The following is a 15,319-nucleotide window of genomic DNA, read 5'->3' on the forward strand; positions in this document are numbered from 1 at the left end:
ACCCAGCCAGACCCAATGCTCAGTCCTGGGACTTTTCTATGGTGTGTGATTCAAATATGAAATAAGGTGAGCCATGTCAAGGCATTTGGGTTTTACGTGCACTTGTAGTTTCAGTTTGTCCCTGTTGTTAAGGTAGACTATTTAACAGGAGAGTTCATGAAGACTTCCTGGCCTTACCTGGTTTGCACGAGGTCTCTCCCTGGGAATCCTAGAGTCCATTAAAACCTATCTTGTACTGCAGCTGGTGTGACATCCATGGTCTCAATTGTTCAGTGACTCTAGAACAGAGATTAGGGGCTTAGCAGATATCTAGCTATACTACCATGGTCTCTGTATCCCATGGATTTCCTTACTGACATTCATTCTTTCAAACTCCACTATCTCTTTCCCTAGAATATTTAGTGCCAGGCACTGTGTTGTGGAAGTGAAAAGGTAAATAAAGCATTAGGCTTTGGAGGAGCTCACAGCTCTATGTAGTTTATGTGGGGTTTTGTGATCTTCCCACAAGTTTGTAAGATAGAAAGAAGTAGTTATTGTTGTTTGGCCATAACTCAGAGTTGGCCAAGGGTGGACATTAAGGAAGGGTTGGGTAAGGGCTTGAAATCTAGACTTACAAACAATACTGATGGTTTTAGCAATGAGCCAGAATTTTTGGACCTCCCCTGGGCAGTCAGTATACTGTTGGGAAGATGGGCCCTTTGATGGAGCTCATGCTGATGCAGGGGTATTTTCTACACAGCGTTCTTTCCTGGGTCCTGCTGATTATAGCAGAAAGCAATGCCTTCTGTGTCTGAGAGAGAAGGAAGCCATGGGTTCTGAACAAGCTGGTTACCAGAGGGAAAGCTGATGGGGGCCAGGATTGCTTCTTCTAAGCATCTGGGATTTAGCATATCAGAGAGAATCTGCCATGGGCCAGGGGACACAGTCCCCTTCTTGTGCAGTGACCCTGCTGGAGGCTGCTGCTCCCCACCAAAGCTTAACGATCCTGGTAGCTTCTGCCAGCCGCCTTGCCGCAGGCATGGCATGGAGAGTGGTAGGGATTAGAGGCTATGCTGTTTGTTTACAAGGAAGACAACTGCTTGCAGTTCCCTCAAAGTCTGGAATTTCAGAGACTGACCCAGGTGCTGTTTCTGCTTTGTGTGTGTGTGTGTGTGTGTGTGTGTGTGTGTGTGTGTGTGTGAGTGTGTGTGTGTGTGTGTGTGTGTGTGTGTGTGTGTGTGTGTGTGGTGATTGAGTCCTTGATGTACTTACCATAAGAGAGCACACAGTGTGTGATAGATGGGAAATGTGACTGTGCATGTCTGTATATCTGCATATCTGTCTATGTATGTGTGTAATCTATAGAAAGCAACTCTTACGAAATTAGAAAGCCCTGATGGGTAAATACTCTTTCCCACGTCTCCTAACTCCACCCATCCCTGCGTATTACCTGGCTCTATTTTCACATCTGTACATTGACTATGTTGACTGTACTCAACTAGCTTTCCCCTCTCTACGGTCTTCTTCCCTCTGACCTTGCTCCCTGAGTGGATACGGAAACAACATGCACTTCAGCTTCCTGGTCTTCATTTTGTTAAATCTATGTTGTTTGAAAGAGTTACACCATGGCAATCCTCACATGTACACACTATACTTTAGTCAATACGTTTATGTATATATGCAGAGAGTATAAATTTTTAATAGGACATCAAAATAGACTTTTATTACACCTCATTAAACCCCTTGATGACAAAGGGAAGCTGGCCATTCCTTTCTCCTGGTTGGGATCATCCAGTCCCCCTTTTCCTCTTCTTTGGAGTCAGATAAAGACATCTGTTGTTTGAATTGATCTCTCCTGGTCCCTTGCCCCTCTGCCCTCCACCGCCAGCATTCCCATCCCGGGGCTGTGCAATCTCTCTACTTGTTTTTCTCCAAACTAACAGGGCTGGTGTCCAGACTGACAGATGATAGCTGTAGTACACCTGGAACCTGAGCTCCTAGTGTCTCATGAAGCCCCAGCAGGGAACTTTTGGGTCTTTGTTCAAGAGGTGCTCTGAGCTGACGGTTCCAGGGCCTGGTCCTTTCCCTGTGGGTCACTTTCAGCTGCAGCCACTCAGCAGGATTATGTGTGTATGCAAACTCTTTCCTTCTTGGGTTGAGTTTCCCCTTGTCCAACATGGGAGGAGGTAAAGGCCTGTTGAAAGGCAGGTCTCACCCTAGAATGCAAGCATTTTGCCAGGTCTCCTGAGCAGGGCTGGTTCCCAGAGTGATTATCTTTCCTGAGCCAACAGCCAGGTGCTGTGTGACAGGGAGCCAGGCAACTTAGCAACAGACTTATCAGGCTGCACTACAAGAATGTTCATTCGTGTAAACAGGCCTGGCTTTGCACAGTTTTGTTCCTGTCTGTACACTGACTCAGCTTGGGGCTGGGGCATTTTGATTTGCACTGCAGTGTAACAGAGGTAACATACTCCTGAGGCATAGAGCTCTGTCTGGATCTTTCCTGTTCATCCCCACAGGAGCCTCTAAGATGCTGAGTACAGCCAATATTTGTGGTCTAGATAGAAATCCCTGCTCTAGGCAGCCAGTTGCCTATCTGCAGTAACCTTTGTCTTATAATATAGCAGGCATGCATTTGATGCCTAGTTTGGCTGGCTATCTATCTATCTATCTATCTATCTATCTATCTATCTATCTATCTATCTATCTATCTATCTATCTATCTATCTATCTATCTATCTATTGCTGATACTGGGCCTTGAACTCAAGCCTCAGCATTTTGTCTTAGCTTTATGGCTTAAGGCTGGCACTATTACCACTTGAACCACAGCTTCACTTCCAGCATTTTACTGGTTAATTGGATATAACTGTCTCATTGACTTTTCTGACAGGGCTAGCTTTGAATCATGATCCACAGATCTCAGCACCCTGACTATAAGTGTGAGTCATCAGGTCTGGCTCTGGCCTTTTATTGAACCAATCTGGTCTACTTTGTACATGTCTCTGTAAACTGCTGTTGAGGTATGTCTTCTATCTGAGCAACTGAGACTTGAAAATCATCGTGCATTCTACTAGTCAAGTCTTTGCCGAGGGGAAAAGACATCTTTCCCCAATTCCCAAAGAGACAATAAAGGGGCTAGTAGTGCCTCTGTCCCTTCTGGCTTCAGTTTCCTTCCTTTTAAGGTGATAGATCGTAAAGGAGATTCATGATAATCCTTAAGCTACAGAATAGCTGTCATGAGTAGTTGTCATAGTAACGTAGTAGGAGCCATAGGAATGGTGCAATATTGATAATGGTTATTTTTGTAGTACTTTATACTTTTCTTAAGGTTCTTTAACACTTGATTCTCTCAGCAACACTACATTAAAAGCAAGACTAGGATTACTCTCTTGATTGGAGATAAGGAAACTGGGACAAAGAGAAATGTGATGTGACTTGTCTTCTGCCCGCCCCTGAAGGCCTGGCCTGCAGCCAGCATGAACCATCCATGCCATGGTGTGGGGGTTGGAGGAGCCCAGAGCACCATCCTCTCCTGGAGCACAGACCCCTCTTTGTCTCTATCCTCTCAGCCTGGTCATCCACCTTCATCTTGGAAAGCCTGCCCATTTATTTGGGATAGTCTGCCTTGTTCTTTCCAGAAACTTGATCCAAGTGGCCAGCCTCTGTTTTTGTGGCCATAGTTAGTGGCTAAGAATTATGTCCAAACCAGAAAAGCCACTGCATTTCAATCCTGCCACACAATGAAGTGGACCTGTTGCTGGCCTTTAGACCTCCCCCCACCCCACATTCAATAAGCACCTATGATGAAATTTTGTATCTTTTTCAAGATGAGACAAATAGGTTTCAAAAAACAAAGTTAAGAGAGCTAAATTTACATAAGCATTTAGTGATAATGTTGAGACTTGAACTGAGATATTTAGATGGGAAAATTGATACTGTTGGCTTATACAAAGTAACATACAATGGCCAGCACACACACACACACACACACACACACACACACACACACACACACACACACACATACACACACACACACACACACACACACACACACACACTCACACAAGCACCTGCCATGTGCATTGTAACTGTTGGTTCTTCTATGGTCTGCTCCCCTATATATTAAGGTTCTTGAGGATGGAAACTGGATGCCTCCAACCTTAGCATCATACAGAGTTTATGGCAACGGAGTGATTAGTGATTGAATGATTTATAAGGAGTAAATTGTTAGCTCTGTGCTAGGCATAGTGCTCAGTGCTTTAGCTGTGCAATCATATATTAGTTAGCAATAGAGTCAGTTCTGAGAATTATGAGAGTAGATGATCTCATGGATATACAAACATCATAGTAAGCATTACCCAAACCTACATAGTATGTAGAGCCATACTCAAGCTCCTATGCAATAAGGGTATGATACATGAGGCTCCTGCTGCCATAACATTGAATACTGTTTTATAGTAAACCATTTTTAGTAAGTATGAGTCCACCCTAAAATCATGATAAAAATATTACACTATATAAATGAACCACTACCACAGTCATTTATAATCAGCATCTAGTACTGCTCACAATACATCATCATGTTACATATTGCTACAATCGGCAATGCAGTAGGTTTGTTTTCACACATCGTCAACACATGAACTATGCATGGAGCTCCAATTGAAGAGGACTGTGCCTCTAGGCATAGTTTTTTCAGTTATATTATAATTTTTTATTGTGAAAATACTGTACAAAGGGGTTACAATTACATGGGCAAGATAAAGAGTACATTTCTTATCCAGCATTGTAGCCTCCTCCTTTGTTTCCCCTTCCCATCCCTTCCCATCCTCCCCGCGCCCCCCCCACCCAATCCTCCTCGCCCCTTCTCCCCCCACTAAAGTTGTAAAGTTCGTTTTCGACATTATGACTTGTACATCTCATTGTTGCAATGGGTCCACCTGTATCCCTATTTAAATGATTTGTTTTTCCCCTTCCCCTCCACAAATTATACCGACATCAATACAGTATTATTTTTTTTATGTGTGTGCCAGTACTTGGATTTGAACTCAGGACCTGGGACACTTTCCCTTACCTCTTTCCATGAAGCAGATGCTTGGCCTCTTGGGGCATACCTCGACTTCCAACATTTTGCTGGTTAATTAGAGATAAGAGTCTCGTAGTCTTTGTTGAATGAGGTGGTTTCAAACCTTGATCCTCAGATATCAGCCTCTTGAGTAACTAGGATGACAGATGTGAACTACCAGTGCCTGGCCCATTATAATCTTATAAGATATCTGCTGTGTATGTGGTCTGTCATTGCCTGAAACATCTTTACATGACTGTCTTACTGTTTAATTTCCCCAACAAGACATTAAGATACTATTACTATAAGCATTTAAACTAAAGGCAAAATTTTAACATAGAGTCACTTTCCCAGAGTGCCCAGCTCAACACTGGCAGAGCTGGGAAGGGACCAGGGGCTGCCTGACAGAAAAGCTGGTGCTCAGTGGAAGTCCTGTCTCACCAGGGTTCACCATGTGCCTCAGAGCCGCAGCTGAGGTCCATGTTCCTGCAGTGATTTCCTATGAAGCCTTGACTCAAATCCAGAACCTTCTATCCAGAGCCGAGTGAAATTTCCATGTAGAAGGGATGAAGTTGGTACAGATTGAGTAACTACAGTCATATATGAAAGACAGTGTGCAAAGCCACTAATAACATTAACAAGAAAATGGTGTCTTTCTTTTTTTTTTTTTTTTGTCGGTCGTGGGGCTTGAACTCTGGGCCTGGGCACTATCCCTCAGCTCTTCAGCTCAAAGCGAGCGCTCTACCACTTGAGCTACCACGCCACTTCCGGTTTTCTGGTGGTTTATTGGAGATAGGAGTCTCACGGTCTCTCCTGCCCGGGCTGGCTTTGAACCGTGATCCTCAGATCTCAGCCTCCTGAGTGGCGTGAGCCACCAGCACCCGGCTGAAAATGGTGTCTTTCCCGGGGAAAGCAGATCTTATCTGTAAGATACAAGTGGAAGCAAGGGCAACATCCAGAAGTAGAGTCTCCTCTCCTCTCCTTTCCTCTCCTTTCTCTCCTTTCCCCTCCCTTGTCTTCTCTTTTCTTGTTTCTTCTCTTCTTCCCTCCCTCCCTTCTTCCCTCCCTCCCTCCATTCCTTTCTCCCTCTCCCCCTTTCCTTCCCTCCTTCCTTCCTTCCCTCCTTCCTTCCTTCCCTCCTTCCCTCCTTCCTTCCCTCCCTCCTTCCTTCCCTCCTTCCTTCCTTCCCTCTTTCCCTCCCTCCTTCCTTCCTTCCCTCCCTCCTTCCTTCCTTCCCTCCCTCCTTCTCCCACTCTCCCTCCCTCCCTCCCTCCCACCCTCCCTCCCTCCCTCCCTTCCTTCCTTCCTTCCCTCTTTCCCTCCCTCCTTCCTTCCTTCCCTCTTTCCCTCCCTCCTTCCTTCCTTCCCTCCCTCCTTCCTTCCTTCCCTCCCTCCTCCCTCCCTCCCTCCCTCCCTCCCTCCCTCCCTCCCTTCCTTCCTTCCTTCCTTCCTTCCTTCCTTCCTTCCTTCCTTCCTTCCTCCCTCCCTCCCTCCCTCTATCCGTCCTCTCCCCGCCCCTGTTTCTTTCTTTCCTATACTAGGCTTTAAAGTCAGGTTCCTGTGCCTGCTAGGCTGGAGCAGTATTGCTGAGCCATGCCTCTGGCCCTGCTTTTCATTGATTGTTTTTTTATGAGGTTGTCATTCCCACTGCCTGAGCTCTGATCTACCGATTTTCAGGTTCCCTATCCTCCTTATGATTACAGGCATATGCCACTATATCCAGCTTCCCTCTGTGGAGATGGAGTCCCATCAACTTTTCTGCCTGGGCTCACCTGCCACCATGATCCTCCCAATTCTAGCCTCCCCCACAAATTGGGCACAAGCCACTGGCACCCAGCTTGAGCAGTACAATCTTTTGAGTCCCCTGGAGAACACTGGAATGTGTTTCCACAACATTCTCTGGGGGAAATTCTTGGATTTGCCAAGCCCACTGCAGCCAGCTCATTGGTAAGTGAGGCCAAGTGTGAGGGAAAGAAAGGTCTTGGTGCAATGCTCCCAAGGGAGGACTTTCCCACAAGACTTCATGGACCAATGGCTTGTTTCATCATGTGCAGTGCCATCTTATGCAAGCTGGAGAAATGGTACTCCAGCTTCATTGCCACAAGATAATTGACCCCCTGTGACTTTATCCAAAAGGTAGCAGGAGCATGTGGATTTTGTGGAAGTGAACTATCAGGAGGCTGAATGGAACCAAGAAAGAGAGGGGCTCTGGGGCTACCTGGACAGAATGAAGACTGACAGAATTCCTATTCATGCAGAGCTCACTCACAAGTGAGAATCTGAGCTATGTTTGGAATTTGGAAACCTGCAGTTTGGAGATCTATCTCTGTCAGAGCAGAGACTTTGCCTGGCTACCCCTTGGCAGAAGGTAAGGCGGGCAGAACGGACATCATAACACATCAGGGACCTCGTGGATATGTCTGGGGGTAGAATCAGAGTTTTGCTCTCTTGGAATCTAGCACTAGGCACCTAAGAGGGTGAGGATACTAATCCTGAAGCTGTCTCTTAAAGACATGTATTTTTTCCTGCGCAGCAACAGCTTTTAAATCATGCTCTGCAGAGCCCAGATGGTTTAGGAAATCCTCTCTGGGACTTACATATGAGATAAGCAGATAATTCTCTGTTGATTCCTGGGCTCCCTCTACCTGGTCAATTCTCTTCTCCTCATTTGCATCTGGAGCTTCCTTGTTGTCTTGCAAAAGCTCAGCTGGGATATACCCTCATGGCCACACTCTGTTGCACTCCAGGTCCATTTTCATTCAGTGTGTCATGATTGGTCACTGCCAATGTGTATCTGTTGTTGGGTACTTGGAGTTTTACTTCTGCTTGTAACTCCTCCTTTGTACAGAGCCGGTGCACCTCCACTGTGTCAGATGCATCATAACCTGGGTCCATCAGCCAGTGTCCAGCCTTCAAGCCACTGATGGATTGGATAAAACTGGTGTGTTGTCGCTGAGCAGTGTTTGCGGTGCTTTTCCATCCATCCCAGGGTCATGTGGGCTTGGGTGATTTAGCTGTTTCCCCACCCATCAAATCAAAAGCCGTGGTTTTGTGGCAGTGGTGCATCTGTGAGCTGGGCTTGTGTTCAGTGACTCAGCCCCTGCACAGGTTTGTAGAAAGCAAGCCTATCTGTGGATATGCCTATCTGTGGCTATGAGTCCAGTCTGTGCAGTTCTATACAAACAGCTCCCTCAAATGGGGAAGCTGTGCCAGCTTCTGGGTTCCAATTCCTCATGTGCATTATCCTACCCTTACTTTACCCTTTGCTTGAGGAAAGAGCAAAACATAAAAACCACATTAAACAAGAGGAATCACAGAAGAAATATCAGATAAGTAAAACATATGCTCTGGAAGCTCAGATCAGGCTTGAATGCCCAGATTCTGCTTCTCGTTAAATTGTTTGACCTTGAGGAAATGGCTAGTCTTCTGCTTCACTTTTCTATTCTACAAAATGGGGAAATGACTAATATTTACCATGTGCTGTAGCAGAATTTTAAGTATTTGCTTAGAAATCCCCACTAAAGGAGATACCATTATTCTCCCTTCATCTTACAGATAAAGAAACTGAGGCACCGAATGGCTAGGTGACTCTTCTAAGGTCACACAACTAAATAGTGAGGCCAGACCTGAAACTTGGAGAATGTGGCCACAAAGACAGCCACACTTCTGTACTCCTCTGGTTGTGTCTCAGAGACAGTGTAGGACTAAATAATTCCCACTGCTTGGGTCAGTGGCTAGAGCTGAGCCACGCTCACTCTCCTTGTAAACTAAGTCTCCCTGCTTGTTCAGCCTCTATGGAAATAACAACTGCTCATCACTGAAGTACAGTACTCTAAACAGGAACTAGATAGCCTTTGTCCAGTGTATGGAGGGAATTGAGGTACTAGATTGCTACATCATCTCCTAAACTCCTCAAGGCTCTTCAGTGCTTGGTGCATGATCCGAAGACCACTGAGATGCTGCATTACAATAACAGTACAAAGGGGGCCCTGGGAGCGAGCCTTCTGAGCTCATTTCAGTCCTCTGTAGAAATCTCACATTGCCCTCTAAGAAGCAGCAGAGGTTCCTAATTGGGAATCAAGAAGCCCAGCTTCCTGTCTAGGCTCTTCAGTAAGTTTGTTGTGTGATTTGGGTAATCATTTAACTTTCTGTTCAAAAGAAATAATTACTTTACACAGTCACTATGTTCATAATACATATGCATACATGTATGTATATGCTAAACCATCTTGCTAATGAATCTTTACAATATATTGTTCACTGATCTGATGACACCTTCAATCTATGATGATTTCATCAAGTGAATTGTGGGTCAAGGCTATCTCTTCCATAATTAGAGCTCAGGGAGAAGAAGTGACTAGAAAGGAGGAGAACAGAGTCAATCCAACAGTTATAAATAGTTATAGAAAGCCTCTAAGCCTAAAGCAAAAATTTACCTCTGACATAGGCCAAGGAAGAAAAAGAACAGAGAACTTATCTTTGAGTTTCCTTGACACCAAAGGAAAAAGAGAAAGCTGATGGGTTATGTCATTTGCTCACAGTGAGTTGTTGTAGAGGACGTAAACACTGGTAAGGAGCTATTAGCTAGGCATAGGGAGGTACAGCTTATGCAGGAACAGCAAATGCAGATGTTTTACAGGGAATTCCATGGGATCAGGCTTTGGATTAGAGATTTATGTGCAGAAAGTTGAAAGGGGTAGGCATATAGTGTCAACGCCTGTAAGGGAGAAAGAGAAGCAGGCTTGAATGAAGGGAGAAGTTGAGCTACAATTGCACACCTAACAAAGGCTTCCGCTGACCCCTTGGGATTAGCTAAAATGAGCTGACCCCACCCACTCTTCAGAGGGCTCACTTCCAGTCAAGAGCACCTGGCCTTACTATCCATTGCATGTATGGCTGTCAACTGCCCACTATGTTCCATTGAGACCATTCCTGCAGAGGGAAGCCAACTGCAGCAGCCCCTCCACCTGGAGGAGCTAGCACCTACTGGGTACCTATTTCCATCCCTTACAATATGCAAGCAGCCATCCTTCATAGCCACCCACATCAGCCACCTCTGATTATAGCAGTGCTCTTTACCAGTGTGTTCTGATGCAAGGTTCTCGGAAGCTTTCCAAGTGCAATGCTATGGATAAATGCTATCAATTGGCTGGAATTCACGCCCGATGAGGAACTTACTTGCTACTTTTGCCCTCTGCGCCTGCAGGAGACATTTATTGATGGTGTAATAATAAGTCTTCAATGTTATGATTGAGCTTGCAAGAGCGAAGAGTTGGCAGATCTTACATATGTACTGGAAAATGTGATTTTTCTTATATTTGTCCTTATTATGGCTCTGACCACATTCCATTTGAGCATTGACTTATTTTCCTCTTGCCCTACTAAATACACTTTTCTCTTGATTCATTTCTGTTTCCCTTGTCTTAAAGCACACAGCTATGGTTCTATCACACAGTCTTATTTCAGCCAACACCAATTGGTTCCCCAGTCACCCTGGTCATCTGATTTGTCCTCATTGCCTTCCTAACAGTAGCAGAGCCATCTAAACTAATGAATAAACCAAAGTTCAGAGATATTAGCATGCTTTCTGAAGATGAGACATCTTGCGGGAAGTAGTGCAGGACTTTATCCTACTTAGTTGTATGTTTCCTAAGTCAGTGTGACATCATGACCTTTGAGATTTTGGGGATGATCTCTTTTTGTTTTTGTACATTTTTATTGTAAAAAATGATGTACAGAGGGTTTACAGTTACATGAGCAGGGTAATGACTACATTTCCTATTGAGTATTGTTGCCTCCTCCTTTGTTTTCCCCCTACCATCCTTTCCCTCCCACCTCCACAACACACCCTCCTGCCTCACCAAAAGTTGTAAAGTTCATTTTCAACATAGTGTCTTGTACATCTCATTGTTACAATGGGTCAATCTGTACCCTTCTTTAAGCATTTTGTTTTTTCCCTTCCCCTCCCCGAATTAGAGAAGTGTATATACAAGATAGAGGGCACCAACATCAAATACAGTGAAAACAGGGGTTATGCCTGGGGGAGGAACATACAAAGCAACAAAAAAATCACATGGTACATTATAAATATGTTAGAAACAATACCAAGAAAGAAAAAAGATATTTGTGTCCCTATCTTGGGGTTCATTTTGCTTAACATCATCTTATATGGTCATATGTACATAGCTTTTGGCCTTTTCTGCTTGTCCTACACATGTACTAGTTATTGCAAATAAGGGGAACCATGGGACCTATGTTTCTTTGGGCCTGGCTTACTTCACTTAATATAATTTTTCCAAGTCATTCCATTTCTTAACAAATGGGTCAATGTCATTCTTTCTGATGGAGGCATAGAATGAACAGACCTGAGGACCAATGGAATAGAATTGAAAACCCAGAAGTGAACCCACAGACCTATAGCCATCTAATCTTTGATAAGGGAGCTTAAAAAATAGAATGGAAGAAAGACAGCCTCTTCAGTAAATGGTGCTGGCAAAATTGGTTATTCGCCTGTGGAAAACTAAAGCTAGATCCTTATATATCATCCTGTACCAGAATCAACTCCAAATGGATCAAAGACCTCAGAGTCAAAGCAGACACTTTGAAAACATTACAGGATGGAATAGGAGAAACCCTAGGTCTCCTTGGGACAGGCCAAAATTTTCTTGATAGAGACCCAGAAACACAACAAAGAAAGGTTGGACAAATGGGATTGCATGAAGTTGCAGAGCTTCTGCATGGCAAAGGACATAGCTAGCAAGATCAATAGAAAGCCCATGGATTGGGAGAAGATCTTCACTAGCCATACAACAGACAAGGGTCTCATATCTAAAATATTCTTGGAACTCAAAAAGTTAAATCCCCCAACAACAAATCATCTGCCCCATAAATAAGTGAGCTAAAGACTTAAAGAGAAACTTCTCTGAAGAGGAAATAAGAATGGCCAATAGACACATTAAGAAATGCTCAACCTCTCTAGCTATAAAAGAAATGCAAACAAAACAACATTGAGATACCACCTCACCCCAGTTAGAATGTCTAGAATCAAGAACTTTAATAACAACAGATGCTGGAGGGGGAGTGGACAGAAGGGACCCTACTGCATTATTGGTGGGAGTGTAAACTTGTTCAACCACTTTGGAAATCAATATGGAGTTTCCTCAAAAGACTCCACATACAGTATGTTCTCAAATAAAATAAAATTAAATTAAAAAAAAAAAGACTCCACATAGAACTCCCCTATGAACCAGCAATCCTACTTTTGGGCATTTACCCAAACAATCACAAACAAGGCCATACTAAAGCTACCAGCACAACTATGTTTATTGCAGCATTATTCACCATAGCTAAGAGAAGATGAATGGATAAAGAAAATGTGATATATATATGTATATTTGTATATATATGTATATTTGTATATATATATACCCCACATACACAAATGGGGGTGGTCTCTTGATGGTGCTCCTCCTCGCCTCTTGCCAGGTTAGAATTCCACAAACTTCAGTTAATCTAACAGGTCATTGTGCATCATTGTGAGTGATGAGAACTACCCCACTATCCCCATACATACTTCATGAGCTGGACAACCTTCAGCTGCTTTCTTCTCAACAAGGTGCTCATACAGTTCTGGGCACAGACAAACCCTTGGGCCTGTCGATGTTTCATTCAATTCCAGAGACACTCTAACAGCGAGGCGCCTTTGGGATCATGCATTTGCTGTCAGGGTCAATGGGTTAGGACTGAGAGTGAAGCCAACTAATGGACTGGTTATGGCTCTTGATAAATGAGACTGTGGTCATTCCAGCTGGCCAGCTGCCCCAAGCTTGGCAGCACCATTGGGGGACCCACTAGGTCTCTGGGCCAAATGTTTGTGCTCAGATCTGTCACCATCCTCCCTCAAGGAAGATGCATTTGTTAAAGTGAGGTCTTTAGCTCTTGTTTGCTCACCAGGCAGGTTCTATCAAAACTGAAAAGCAATCAAGTTGTGAGTAAGGAGGACCTATCAGGGCCAGGATTCTGTGAGAGATGTTAAGCTAAACTTTTGAGCATACAGACATAAATCCAGTGATACACCCCTCATCCTTGAAATTTGGGCCCCTGTTGTTTTTTGTTATTTGTTTTGAGTATTGTTTAAACAGCACACACGCCTGCCATCCCCTCCATGCCCCAATGTGGTGTGACTTCTGAGTGGTTGCAGTCTGTTTTCTTGTGGATTCTGCGCTTGTGACTACTTAGCACAGGATGGGATACGCTGAGTGATTTTCATCCTCAATCCTTTCTCTGCTGCAAATTTAGTGACCTTGGAGAGGTCACTTGACTTCTCTGATCCTCAGTCTTAAGTGTCAATATAGAAAATGTCCACTTGTAATGCCTCAAACACTATGTGTCATCAAAGCCACCTTATAACATGGATACTCATTCTGTGATATCTCTTTACTAGGCTTTGATGATCTATAGAGTTTGAATGTTTCTTCAAGGAAATAATTACTTTGTCGAATCATGAATGCTAAAATGGATGCTGGAGTTTGTTTCTGGCGTGCTTTCTCACTTGACCCCAAGAATTGAGCAAGTTATGTACTTAGTACCCTTCCTTGACACAACTTGGGAAACTCCTGTTCATTGTCCCATTCTTCCCCTTCCAACCATCTTCCTTCTGGAAGGTGGAGCCAAGATGGCTCAGAAGAGGCAATGTAGAAGGGGCTCTGCCCATGTGCTGACCTCTTAAGCTCTCCAAGAGGAATCTTCACATTTATCAAATAAAGCAGGGGCAGGCACTGGTAGCTCACACCTATAATCCTAGCTACTCAGGAGGCTGAGATCTAACAATCATAGTTTAAAGCCAGCCTGAGCAGGAAAGTCCATGAGACTCTTTTCTCCAACAAACCACCAAAACACTGGAAGTGTTTTGTGGCTGTGGCTCAAGTGGTAGAATGGCAGCCTTGAACTGAAGAGCTAAGGGACAGCATCCAGGCCCAGAGTTCAAGTCCCATGACTGACTAAATAAATAAATAAATAAATAAATAAATAAATAAATAAATAAATAAAATAAAGGAGGGTTCTAATCGTTCCCTTGCTGGCATGCTCTGTGATTCTCTTGTGATAATACACATAAAAGTGCACCAAAGAAGAAGTATATGCCCATGTAAGGATTTGTGGTTATTGCTTCTGTCTCCTGCCAGTATTCACTTCTTGGTCTATCTTCTTCAACAATAGCTCCCAACACAAATTCAGAAATGTGTTTGCTCCATGTGCATAGCTTATCCAATAAGCTCTTTATAGGTAGCTTTACTATTACTCTTCCCAATTAACTTGTTTTACTTACTTATGCATCTGTCTTTGTCTCTAACCTCCAATATATTTGAGAACAAGGTCTCATCTTGATTGCTTTATAGCCCCAATATGTAGCAGATGGTCCATAATCATGTCAATAAATAAATGAAGAGAAAGAAAATGAGCGCCATGCATACCTGCCACATACTGCTCTGACCTGGAAGGCCTCATGTAATCCTCATGGCAGCTCTTCTAGAAAGAAAAGAAAGGGGGAAAAAAAACAACAAAAGAAAATGAGACCAAATAAGGAGAAATCACCTACCCAGAAGAGCAAGAGTTTAGAATCTAGAGTCTGAAGTTTAGCCCATTTTTTTGGTTAAACAATTTTAAATTTATTTTCATTATGATTAAGTAATTATACAAAGGGGTTTCAATTTAACATGTCAGTTTATGAGTATAATGCATCTTGATGAATATTGCCTGCTTCCTCATTCTCTCCCATCCCTCCCAACCTCCAGCCCATTTTTTTATACAGGGCTCTCTGTCCTCCACCCTATCTTTTTCCTTTTTCAGATGCTTATTGAACAAACAAATGGACAAAATAATATTATATATTTAATCCATTTTAAATATGATAACATTTAATAATATACCATAATGCTATTGCACAAAATACCTCACTACTTCAAGCCAGTCAGCTGTTTTCATTTTCCGCCATTCCCTGTAGTCTCATCCTTACCTAATTTTTTTTTACAACAGCATTATTGAGACACAGTTCACATGCCATAAAATCTACCCTTTTAAAGTATACAAGAATATTCAGAGTTGTGCAAGCATCATCACTATTTAATTTTGGGACATTTTATCACCCTCGAAAGAAATGTTGCACTGATTAGCAGTCATCCCCCTCCTCCCATTCCTCCCCCTCCTCCCTCCCTCCCCCCCCCCAGCAACCACTAGTCTTCCTTGTCTCTCTATGGACCTATCTATTCTAAGCA

At 43.5% G+C, this 15,319-nt stretch overlaps 1 protein-coding gene across 12 annotated transcripts in view; it reads left to right on the forward strand.

The window, feature by feature from the left end:
• Tenm4 (teneurin transmembrane protein 4) overlaps positions 1-15,319 on the forward strand; it is an 805,909-nt gene that overhangs the window by 176,279 nt on the left and 614,311 nt on the right. The window lies entirely within an intron of this gene.

This window comes from Dipodomys merriami, unplaced genomic scaffold (assembly GCF_024711535.1).
Source record: "Dipodomys merriami isolate MVZ:Mamm:240054 unplaced genomic scaffold, mDipMer1.0.p SCAF_25, whole genome shotgun sequence".
Taxonomy (NCBI): domain Eukaryota; kingdom Metazoa; phylum Chordata; class Mammalia; order Rodentia; family Heteromyidae; genus Dipodomys; species Dipodomys merriami.